We start from the raw sequence: 11,641 nt of genomic DNA, 5'->3' as shown, positions 1-11,641 counted from the left end.
AGAGTAAAGTGGATGAAAGAATTGAAGTTTATACATCCTACTTGGAGAAATCAATCAAACCATATTCAAAAATGAAATAAAACCAAATCAGATGTGTACCTGGAGGTGGAACAAAGTGTTCACTTACCCGTAGTTAAATGCACATGGCCAAATCTCCCACCTAAAATGGCCTAGTAAAACTAATCTAAAGATTAGTGAAATCACGTAGTATTGTACATGTAACCGTGGGTGTTGCCTTTGCAATCCAAACCCCTTGGTTAAAATCTGGAATGTCAAATCCCTTGGTTAGACTTTGTATGAAAATGCTCCAACTACTAGCCAACGGTGACCAGCGTCGATCGTGTCTAATAGTGATTGAAATCAACTTGGAAAGTTGAACTTGTCCACGATCCATTATCAGATTGTGGACTTCTTTCCTTGAAAGGACAATTGTGATGAGATCAAACTATGATACTCAACACCTATGGAGTGATTTTGTATTAGATGGTTCATATCCCCGAAAATACCACTCCTAGGGATGCAATTAGTGCTGCAACTAAGCAACATATCTTTGCAAGTTGAAATCTTTTTCACAACTGGATCTTGAAATAATATTCTATCGCTTATATGAACAAAAGAGAAAGATGTCTAACACCCCCAAAAGGGTAGTCATACTAAATTTCCTTGGGTTTTAGAAACAAGAGATCCCCTACTTTGAGGTGCTCTTAGATTGTTCATGTCATTGCATGAATTAGATGCTTGATAGGTAGGCCTACTTGCTATTACAGTAAAGCATCATCTATATTGGTTGCACATTGTGCATAGAGCCAATCATGTAAAGTTCTCACCATTGTAGATATATACAACGATCACAAGCTGATCTACCAGGTTTCATTCTTCATGAATAGAGAAGTTGATATTATCGCGGAAGCGTAAACCATGCTTTAGTAGAATGAGTCCAGGATATTGGCATGCCATGTATGCATATCAAAAAAATAGTGTGATAAGCCCTTGGCTTCAATGACGGTCTCAATAGTTTGAGCTGGTAGCATATGTGCCTTGCACAATTTGTAATGGCATGGATACATCACAGTTTGTTGTTGCCAAACGTAAATGTGTGCTTATATCATGGGATTGCCAATTTGCTAAATCTGTGTGCTATTATCCTTGATCCTAAGTTAATGGATACTACTTAGCACCAAATGGAAGTCGTGCTTCTCATTAAAACTGTCAAAGCACTTGCGTTGCCCAGCCAATAAATCATGTTCAATTTAAAGTTCAAACACAAAAAACAAGAAGAACTTGAAATTGGCTAACCTTGTCGCCCCTCTGAGAACAATTGCCTTCCTTTGGAGCTAGCTCGAAGCCATATATGCTAAGAAATTTAGAGTTGTTGGATGTACCCTGTATGCCCTTGTGGCTTGGTTCATACCGACATCCAATAAAATGCAGGTAGACGTGTTGCCAAGTTCCCCCAACTATGTATGCTATTAGCATATTCCAAACTTTTGGAATTTTCTAAGCAATATGCCCTAAAGTGAAGCCTTGATTCACATAAGTTCATCTAGGAGAGGAGAATAACAAAACGTGAGTGCTCTTAGCTAACAAGTGCTAATGTCAAAGCAAGAGAGAATTGGCATTGTATATCTTTCATAGAGAAACAGCCTTGTCAAATCATGCCGCTTATGGAAAATCATGAGATTTCTCAATAATACAAGAGATAGCTCATGAAGCGTAGCTATCAAATGTCATCGAAATGCCAAACTCTGCTTGACCAAAGCAACGTTTTCTTGTCAAGTTGGCATTTGTAGAAAATCTTGCAAAATGGAATAAGTTCAAAATTGAAACTTAAATTTAAAGTACTTATCGATTTTTGTAACCACCGCCCCTAACATCAAAAGCTGGAGCATCTCGTGGCATGAGTGTGCTTTCAATGTACTTCGAGTACGTATTTTGCATGCACTCTGGCAAGCTGTAATTGCTTTGGAGTGATCATGCACCCAACATATATACGTAGATATGGAGCCGTGCTCCTGGAAACCTTACTTTGCCCCTCCACTTAATAGAACAAGGAGGACATATTAAAGAGATAGTTGCCAACAACATCTATGGCCAACCAAATTTATGGAGCCGTGCTCCTTAGATCGAACATGTACCGTGATGTATTGTTGATTTTTGACCTTGTCAAGGAGGATATTGTATTGGAAGCACAAAAAATAACTATAGTAAGTGCATAGACAAAAGCGTACCTGAGTTTCCCAATATCGCTTGCATGCACCTCATTGCCATGTCTTCTTGAAAACCGGTCAAATCCGGCTTTCTGAAATCCGGCTTTCTGATAATGGGGTGTTCATGATTGCATTAGGTTTGGAAAATTTGCCTAGGAGCCATGCCCTAGCAAACCCAAAACACCGAGCTGGAGGAAAATATTCTTGTAGTCTTCTTTAATTGTAATAACTTGTCAACCCGACCGAACACCTTTACTCTACAAACCGCTGGCCTTGCCAATACCTGATGATCATACTCAATTGAAGTCCTCTGGCCGATGCGTGGCATGGGGGGAAGACGTGCTTCGTATTGGGATAGTTTCTCACTCAAGTCTTGCTTGACTATGGTCTTCAAACCTATCTTTGGTATTTGCTAACAATGTATTTGGCAAAAATATAGTGCTATCAAAAACTACGTACCTCATGAAGTACTCGTGCCAATTTTCCTGCTGACATAACAATGGAATGAATTTCAATCAAGAACAAAGCCGATAAATTCTGTGTCAGATACATTTGCTTGGCTCATATAGTGCCTTCACGGGGATAAAATATGCATCTGCAGTATGTTTGAAGTTTGAAAAATTAGGTCTCTACATGCCAAGCTGCATTGTTATTTTCCAATTTGCAAAAAAATTAAGGAAAGCATGGCTTGCATTCAGCTATAGCAAGGTTGTAAGTCGATTGGGCCATAGATCTCATTCGTCGATATCTCTTTTGATTTATCCTCTTTGTGTTCTTAAGCGGAGGGGAAAAAGCAAGGTTTCTAGGAGCACTGCTCCATATATATGTATATGCATTGGGTGTATAATCACTCCAAACAATTATAGCTTACCAAAGTGCAAGAGTACATGAAGTACATTTAAAAACAGATCCAAACCTACTTATCCATAACCGTACTTGCCAATTCTTATGGATAATGTTATGCTCACGGCTCACGCGAAAAGAACTAAATACTTTCCACGTGAAAATTGTGCTAACATATTTGGACCATAATAGAATGTGAAAATCCATCACATCTAGGTACCAAATGAACTAGTTCATTAACAGAACATAACTTTGCTGCACGTGTAAACAACCATCCGTTAAAATTGTTTAACTGTACTTGTAACCTTAACAAGTCTGACTAGGTATCCGAAAATTGTTGACCACTGAAATTCTTCCTGATACAATGTGCTCGGAATGGTCTAATAAATGGATTGACTAGCACCTAGGGACTTTGTCACGACACATAATTGAAATAACGTGTATCATTGTCAGTCCCATAGACTCATATTCTCCACATGTAGAATATGTCTCAGATAAGGATGTCCAAAAAAAGAATATCCTTCAAGTACGAGATGTACTTCTTTGTGGAGGTAATTGTAGACACTCTGCGACATGAGTGAGAGGGCCCTCATTATCTTTGCTCCACACTGGCTAAACCGAACTCAATGAGTTCCTAGACCATGTTGTATTCGATGTGACAACATGTGGCAAACAAAACCCTACGAGTATGGTCCATAATTGCATAATGTAGAAATGTATTTTAAACACTATTGCCCCAAAATACTTTGATTCTACATGACCTTGTCATATCTCTTCAAAAGAGAAAAATTGTCAACACCCCAAACAAGGTTTTCTTACTAAAGTTTCTTGGGTGTTCAAATAGGAGATCACCTACTTTGACTCTCTCTTAGTCTATTCATGTCATTACATGAATTATTTACTGGATAGCGAGGCCATGCTTACTTGCTATTCACAACAATCATCATCTATATATGCCAGCACCTTGTGCACAACAATCGTTCGCCATTGTAGTCATATACAACAATCACAAGCAACTATATTAACCTCAAATATTTTTGAATAGAGTAGTTGTTGTTAGAGCGGAAGCGTAAACTATGCTTTACTGGAATGAGTCCACCATACTGGCATGCCATGCATGCATATCATAAAAAGAGTGTGATAAGCCCTTGGCTTCAATGACAGTCTCCACAATGTGAGACGATGCCATATGTGCCTTGCGCAATGTGTACTAGCAAGGATACATCACAGTTGGTCATTGCAAACCATAAATGTGAGATTATATCCTCTTATTGCCAAATTTGTGTGCCATTATTCTTGATCCTAAGTCAATGGATAGTACTTTAGCATGGAATTGAAGCCTTGCTTTGCATAAAGTTTGTCAAAGCACTTTGCTTTTCACAATACAGAAATCGTTTTGAAATGAGAGTTAAAGAAATAAAAACAAATAGACGTTGAAATTGTCTAACCTTGTTGCCCCTCTGAGAGCAGTTGCCTTCAAGGAAGGACTTCATTTTTGCTGATGAGAAACGTCGGCAAGTTACCTTTACGAAAGGGGAAGAGGTGTTTTTGCATGTGCATAGCATTCCGAAAGTTTGAAGACTAGGCCAACATCTAAATTGTCTCCAAGATATTGTGCAACTTTCAAGATACTCAAGCGAGTTGGTGATAGGGCCTACAAACTCTTATTACCTGTGCACTCTCATATTTCAATTGGTATTTCATGTAAGTTGTTGCATAAACGCTTACATAGGGACAACGATGTCATCGACCAACATATTTTGTTGATTTCATTGAGCCTCCAGCCCAGCTGCATGCAGGTCGAACCCGGCTAGCCTTGCATGCAGGAGGCCACTCCCACGGCATTTTGCCTTCGTCCGCCCACCTTGCTCAACTCTAGGGGCCATGCCCACGCCGTGCTGCCAAAAATTGCTTTGTCTTCTTCTCCTTTATCGAGCTCTCCAACCCCCCCCCCCCCCCCCCCCCCCCACACACACACACACACACACACACACACACACACAAAGAGAGAGAGAGAGAGAGAGAGAGAGAGAGAGAGAGAGAGAGAGAGAGAGAGAGAGAGAGAGAGAGAGAGAGAGAGAGAGGACACCATGCCTCCATGCTTCGTGGAGAGGGAGAGAGATTGGGAGAGCAACTAGGAGAGAGAGAATAAGAGTCCATTCCTGAGGGAAGCTATGGAGGAGGGGAAAAGCAGACACAAAGGTCATGTCCTTGCATGGGTTATCTCTCTCTCTCTCTCTCTCTCTCTCTCTCTCTCTCTCTCTCTCTCTTTGATACCAATCTAAGACCAGGTGGGACTGACCTCTCCACCCAACCATGTTATATATAGGCTCGTAGCCGTCCAAATATGGAGAGGGAGAGAGAGATTGAGAAGGAGAGAAAGAGTCCATGCAAGCCCATGCAAGCTCCAAGATTTTCCGCCTTCCTCTTGGTTGCTCCCCTCCCCTGGCTCTGATACCAATTTAAGACCAGAGGGGACTGAACCATGAAACTCTCCACCCAACCTCACTATATATAGACTCGTAGCCGTCGGAATATAGCACCCCTTGACCGCATGTCTGCCATGGCCCTTGGCCTGTCGGGTCTTACCATAGGCATGACAGGGCGTTTTAAAAAAAGCACGTAAAAAATTGCCTCAAATAACAACATACCACATACAAAACTAGAGAGAGAGAGAGAGAGAGAGAGAGAGAGAGAGAGAGAGAGAGAGAGAGAGAGAGAGAGAGAGAGGATGAACTTGAGGAGGGGAATCACATAGAGAAAGATTTGCAAGGAAACAAGGTACAGAGCGCTCTCTCGTAAGTTGCGTACTGTGTGTCTAATTCAAAATTTCCATGTTTAAGTTAATGCACTCGTCTTTTCATTGAATGGAAAGAGAGCGCCATCCAGACAACGTGGCACGATTGAATGCCCTCCGATACTTCTGATCAAAGTTTTTGAAGGACGCTCGTTAATGCCACGTAGGCAGAGCATAGGCACTAGCGCTTGAAATCTATCATCGCCCGAGAGAGCATTGTAGGTAGCGCAAAACGCTGCCATAGATGGGTAGCAAGGTGGTGCTCTAAAGACGAGGGTGATGAGGTTGCTGCTCCAACACAGAGGGTGGGCGAGTTGCTGGTGAAAAGAGGTGCTGGTGGGATGCCTCTTTTAGGAAAGCACAGGTTGTTGGGCCGCCTGGCAGGGCTCGTGGATTCTGGTCACTCGGTGGTGTAAAGGCTGTTTGGAGGCGGTCAGTGGAGCGCCAATTGGAGCAGGATGGACGTGAAGAGGCTACGAGAGAAAATGCAGGAAGAAAGCCAAGCTGTGTTGCTATGAGGTGCAATTGCCGCCAGTGGCACCTGAACCCGTTTGTAACACCAGAAATTGTAGAAGTTGAAACCAATATTTTTAGTGTCAATTCACCTACTCCATCTCCTCGCAAGTAGTGAAGGCGTTGTTTTCCTGTTGCATCCCTTAAACCTGTTACGCCCCCGCAAGCAAGAGTGCACCAACACTCTGTGTGTGTGTGTGGGGGAGAGAGAGAGAGAGAGAGAGAGAGAGAGAGAGAGAGAGAGAGAGAGAGAGAGAGAGATTACTACTAAGGTGCGTGTCACACTGGGGCAGGCAAATGCAGTCCAAGCTGAGATGGCGCGCCGTTGTTCGTTGGGGGGAAAAGCGAAGTTGGCCGCAAGGTATTGTCAGAGGGGCGGCCTCACTTGCCAGGCCATCTTCGCAAAGCCGTGGAAAACTGAAAAAGTGAGGGCGGGAATGTGCGAGAGAGGCCTTGAGCTCTGCCCTGCAACGTGAATTGCACGCGTCCAACCACTTGGCCAACGCCTACACTCTATGGCCAACATTTTAGTATTGATACTGTGTGACATGAAAAGGCTGCCACTGCCTGCAAAATGACCATGAGCGCCCGTCCTAGTGTGACAGGAGCTTAAAGCAAGAAGGTCAAACTACTATTTTTACTACCGATTCACCTACTGCATCTTCTCGCAAGCAGTGAAGGTGTTTCTTTTCTTGCTCCATCCCTTCAACCTTTCGGCGCCTGTAAGCAATAATGCAATCAGAGAGAGAGAGAGAGAGAGAGAGAGAGAGAGAGAGAGAACGTTGCGTTCTGTGCTAGAGAGAGAGAGCGGGAGAGAGAGAACATTACTAATAAAGAAGCATCTAGGACCTAGGTGATTTACACCGTTACTATTACTGTAGGCATCTTCTTTTTGGCCTGCCATGTAGTCGCCTTAGCGCTTGGTCCAATTCTGGGACCGAGCACGTGGCAAAAATACTTTATTAGGTGTCTTCTTCTCTCTCTCCCCGTGTGTGCTCGTTTTGGAAAATTTTGTGAGCTTCTATACATCTTTTTCTGTGGCTCCGCCATGCATGTGACATGTGCAAAATCCAAATGTTTCTCCTACCGAGCTTCTGCTTTCCAATTGCTACGAATTCCTTCCGCTTATGTGCTCACCCAACTGTTTACGCTCAGGTATGACAAGGATGTGACCCTAATTGTCTATGGAGACAAGATTGATCAAGAGAGCAGTTGCGAGCAACAGTTCTTTTGAAGCATTTACTGGTTCTTCACACACACAGAGACTAATGGCGATCAAGATTGTGAAGATTGTGAGTTGAAGGTGTATATATATCGCTCAACAAATTTCTAATACTTTTTGGTCTAGTCTGTGGCCCAAGGTCTCCTTTCTGAAAGCCCTGATTTTTTTGTTGTTTCTCCTTTTTCTATTACCTAGGTTCCTCATTCTCTAAAAGGGATCGACAATGGCTAGTCTCTGGAACGGAGAAAGCCAGAAAATGTTCTCACCCTTGTACGACAATTCTTGCACCACTGTTACTGTTGCCTCCCATTGCACCACCTTTCGCTTTGCAACAACACAAGTTAAATGGATAGTTCTTCAAGCATGGTGGGAAGCCTTTGAGTTGGGCTCTCCTGCAATGGGAAGATAGCAAACGCTGTAGCAGATTACTAGGTGAAGTCGATCCTCATGTCTCCTTTCGTTTAGGGGCCGAGCATTGCCGATCCTAACATAGCTTGGTATCTCTCTCTCTCTCTCTCTCTCTCTCTCTCTCTCTCTCTCTCATGCACTGGACATTACCTTCAATTATTGGTGTGCCTTTGTAGGTAATAATTTCAAAGAAATTCAATTAGGAACACCTCCCTCCAAATACTATGTATAGGTGGACACTAGGAGCGATTTCCTGTGAGTAAGCTTGCCCGGGAACTCTGAGCTGGAGAGAGAGAGAGAGAGAGAGAGAGAGAGAGAGAGGCTTAATCTCGCGAATTGGCTTTGGTGTATAGTGGGCTTCACATTATCAAAGGCCTAAGTTTTGGTTAAAGTTGTATTTGTGTGTACCTCACCGTTTATGATTCTGGTGCATCCTTTTGCAATGCCGTCTCTAGTGGATGTCTTGCAAAAAAAGCTTGTGTTTATCAGCTTGGTTATGGGGATGAAAGCTCATCAGAAGTTTTTTTTTTTTTTGTCGGGATTCATTACAACTTTGACATTGTAGCAAAAAACAACTCTGTCAACAGAAGCGTCGTCGTGGAGCTACGTAGACAAATACTATGTACAGGTAATGGTAGAACACAAATTAAATTTCCACATGCTCAATTCAACACGAGAGCTTCAAAGAGCAATGTAGACACACACAGCATCAGATTTGATACCACTCAAAAGCTGTGGGAAAAGTACAGCACAAATAGCAAAGTGCCTTAATAAAACTAACCCAAAGGCGTTGAAGTGCTCGTGTTGAAGTTGGTATGCTCTTCACCATCAACATGTTCATGGTTTCACCATTTTTCTGCAGTTGCGGAACAAGACACGGTCGGGAGTTGTGCATCTCAGTGGTGGTGGTTATATATCGGGCTGCTTGCCCTCATGGCAAGTAGTCGAGAGCCGGCAGGCTAAGCGGAGAATAGCCGGTTGACTGAAATGTAGGTCAACGTGGTGCTCACACGGTTTGATCTCGACACCCAGGCGACAAGAGGCTGATGCTCTATCGAAACGCCTGCAAGCATGCATGATGCATCCTTGCGAGCTGCTGTACATAAGGTAAACGAAGTGCTGTCCCCCCAAAAAATCGTGTGACCGGCCCAGCCAGTGACCTGCACCTACATGGGAGTAAGCACCCCGATATATAACAATTGCCCATTTCAATCAGGCTTTAGATGGAGTTTTAGGTTTTGGGTAGTCAAGCCTATCTGTTTGTCTACGTAGCTCTTTAAAAAATGTGTGCTAAAGCTGGCATCCTCTTCACCATCAACATGTTCATGGTTTTTGGCATTTTTATGCAGTTGCAACAGGAAAAGACGGGGTGGGGAGTTATGCAGTTCAATCAGGGTTTAGATGGAATCTTAGGTTTTGTGCACTCAAACTGTGTTATTTCACAACTCGAGCAAGAATGAGGCACCTGGAGTGTTTGTCCACAGCTTGGAAAATGAAGGTGAAGGCAGAGAAATCCTTGTCATTGGCAAAGTGCAAAGTGCCTGGACTTGTCTATACTCCCATTTTATTTTACAAAATATATAAGTCAAATGACTTGATTCTTTGCTTTGTACATGCCAAGCAGTTTAAATTGAATCTTGATAATGTTTGTCATGTGCAAACCTCATTATGTATTTTTTCTCATAGATTCCTCTACTCCTAATGGAGGCGCGATTGTTGATAGCTGAACACCACCACTCATGTACCTCTCTGATGAGCATATGAATCCCTAGTCAAAGCAGTACATATCAGCTGTATCTCACTCCTTTTGAACATGAAGTCTGATATTTTGTGTGTGTTTGCCAAATGTTTCTTCTGATGTCATGTTTCTAGTAACATCTAGATTCCCTATTTCACCCTCAAAAGTCAAAGCATTCTTTTCCCGGCTTTCATCTCGGATCTTCTAGGGTCTGAGATATGTTGCTGCTTGTCAACATTGAACCTTCGTATCGGGTCCCTCCCTATTGAAAAAGGAAATTGAAAAAGGAAATTTTCAAGGTGTATATGTTGTCTTGCCTATTGAAGCTTCCTTGGACGGAGGATTCTGGATCTCAAATTTAGTCCCCTTGTGAGCGCGTCTCTTTTCTCCCTTCTATTGAAAATATTTTCTCAGATTTCTTCTCCTTGTGCCTACAATCTACTCTGCCGTTCGAGGAAATGGAGAGAGAGAGAGAGAGAGAGAGAGAGAGAGAGAGAGAACGTGAGTGCTCTAGTATATGTTTGGTTTAAGAGAAATGTACATAAATATTAATGTTGAAGAACAACAATCAAACTAGCTCAGTTGTTTGCAAAGAAAACGGTGGTGGGCAACTCGACATTGGTCATAATGTTGGCCATAAGTGTGGTTATCGCATTATTATGAAGCCCCGATGCCCACAAGGGAAACCACTCGCTTGCTGTGTCTGCTCTAAGTTATGGAACATAAGCCCTACCTCAATTTTTCTATGTTGCATGCCCACAATAACACACCCGTACCTCTTCGGTGTGTATACGATCTGAACGTTGGACTCATGTTAGCTTTCAATGTTCCTTGCATCAAGTGCAACAAAGTAAAGGTAGAAAAATTCTTGTCATTATCTTGATTTTACAAAAGTAAACTTGTCCCTCTAGCACTAGAGTTAAAGCATAAGGGCCCCTTCAACACTGAGGGGGATAAAAGTGGTGGGGAAAGGGCACATTCCCTACGGTATTATAAACAATGTGGAGAACCATGCCAACTCCACACCATACTTATGGATGGGTCCTCGCCCCCCCCCCCCCCCCCCCCCCTCGAATACACAAGTATCTCGTGCACACAATGTATGTGGCTTATACATTAACAATTAATGTCTTTTTTCCAGACGAATTCCTAATGCGTATTTTATTTTTAACCAGTCCATCTTTCTCGCAAACTTTGCCATTCTCTAGTGTCACATGCTTTATATCCCATTGGCATCAGTCGTCCTCTTGATTGCAAGTGCCATCATTGGATCTATGAAACGATGCTCAAGAAGCTGCCTAATAAAACATACATGTTTGGAATCAGCCATATACTTGGTTGCAAGTCTCTAGGGAAATTATAAGTTCATTTTCAATTTTGCACCATGCACACTTTGGAATAATGAAGTACCTACATTAAAGATTGTCTCCTATAGTTCGACACTGACCGTCGTTTTGCTAGCACATGTCATCATGCCTACATTTTTTTTTTGGATAGCCAACCTTGCAGGGGCATGGTCGACATCAATCATTATGCTCGTCTTTTAATGCCATGCAATACAAGCGGCCATTCCCATAGGTCATATGTAGAGACTTGTTGTCAGCTATTGAGCATGTTTCTGCTCTCGAGTTGCTTTACTGATTTATATATTGCTTCACATCACTAGCAAAATGTTTCTTTGATTTTCTTTTCCTTCTCAATAACCATAAGGCTCCCATTGTTGCTATAGTAATTCTAAGTTTACTTTTGGATTTTGAAGTGATAAATTCTTACATCGTCACATCATAAAATCATTTCACTGCTTATAGGTAGAATGAATCTTGAACAAGCACTGGAAGTGAAGAAACAATTGCGCACCCAATCGATGTGGATAGTGGATGCCCTTACGCTAGACAATATAGCATCAACATTGT

General features: G+C 42.4%; 1 long non-coding RNA gene across 7 annotated transcripts; it reads left to right on the top strand.

Moving 5' to 3' along the window:
* The first annotated feature begins 7,246 nt into the window (after positions 1-7,246).
* Positions 7,247-9,830, top strand: LOC147422368 (uncharacterized). 7 transcript variants are annotated; one of them, XR_015186852.1, is made up of 5 exons: positions 7,249-7,663; positions 7,778-8,079; positions 8,167-8,245; positions 8,556-8,618; positions 8,853-9,830. It is a non-coding gene; the product is annotated as an uncharacterized LOC147422368 (long non-coding RNA). The 7 variants fall into 7 exon arrangements; XR_015186857.1 differs by lacking the exon at positions 8,167-8,245 and having other exon boundaries at positions 7,247-7,663; XR_015186856.1 differs by lacking the exon at positions 8,556-8,618.
* The last annotated feature ends 1,811 nt before the right edge of the window (positions 9,831-11,641 follow it).

This window comes from Adiantum capillus-veneris, chromosome 27, assembly GCF_014529385.1.
Source record: "Adiantum capillus-veneris isolate H3 chromosome 27, ASM1452938v2, whole genome shotgun sequence".
NCBI classification, from domain to species: domain Eukaryota; kingdom Viridiplantae; phylum Streptophyta; class Polypodiopsida; order Polypodiales; family Pteridaceae; genus Adiantum; species Adiantum capillus-veneris.
The sequence above is the reverse complement of the archived record's forward strand: the minus strand, read 5'-3'. Positions and strand labels throughout refer to the sequence as shown.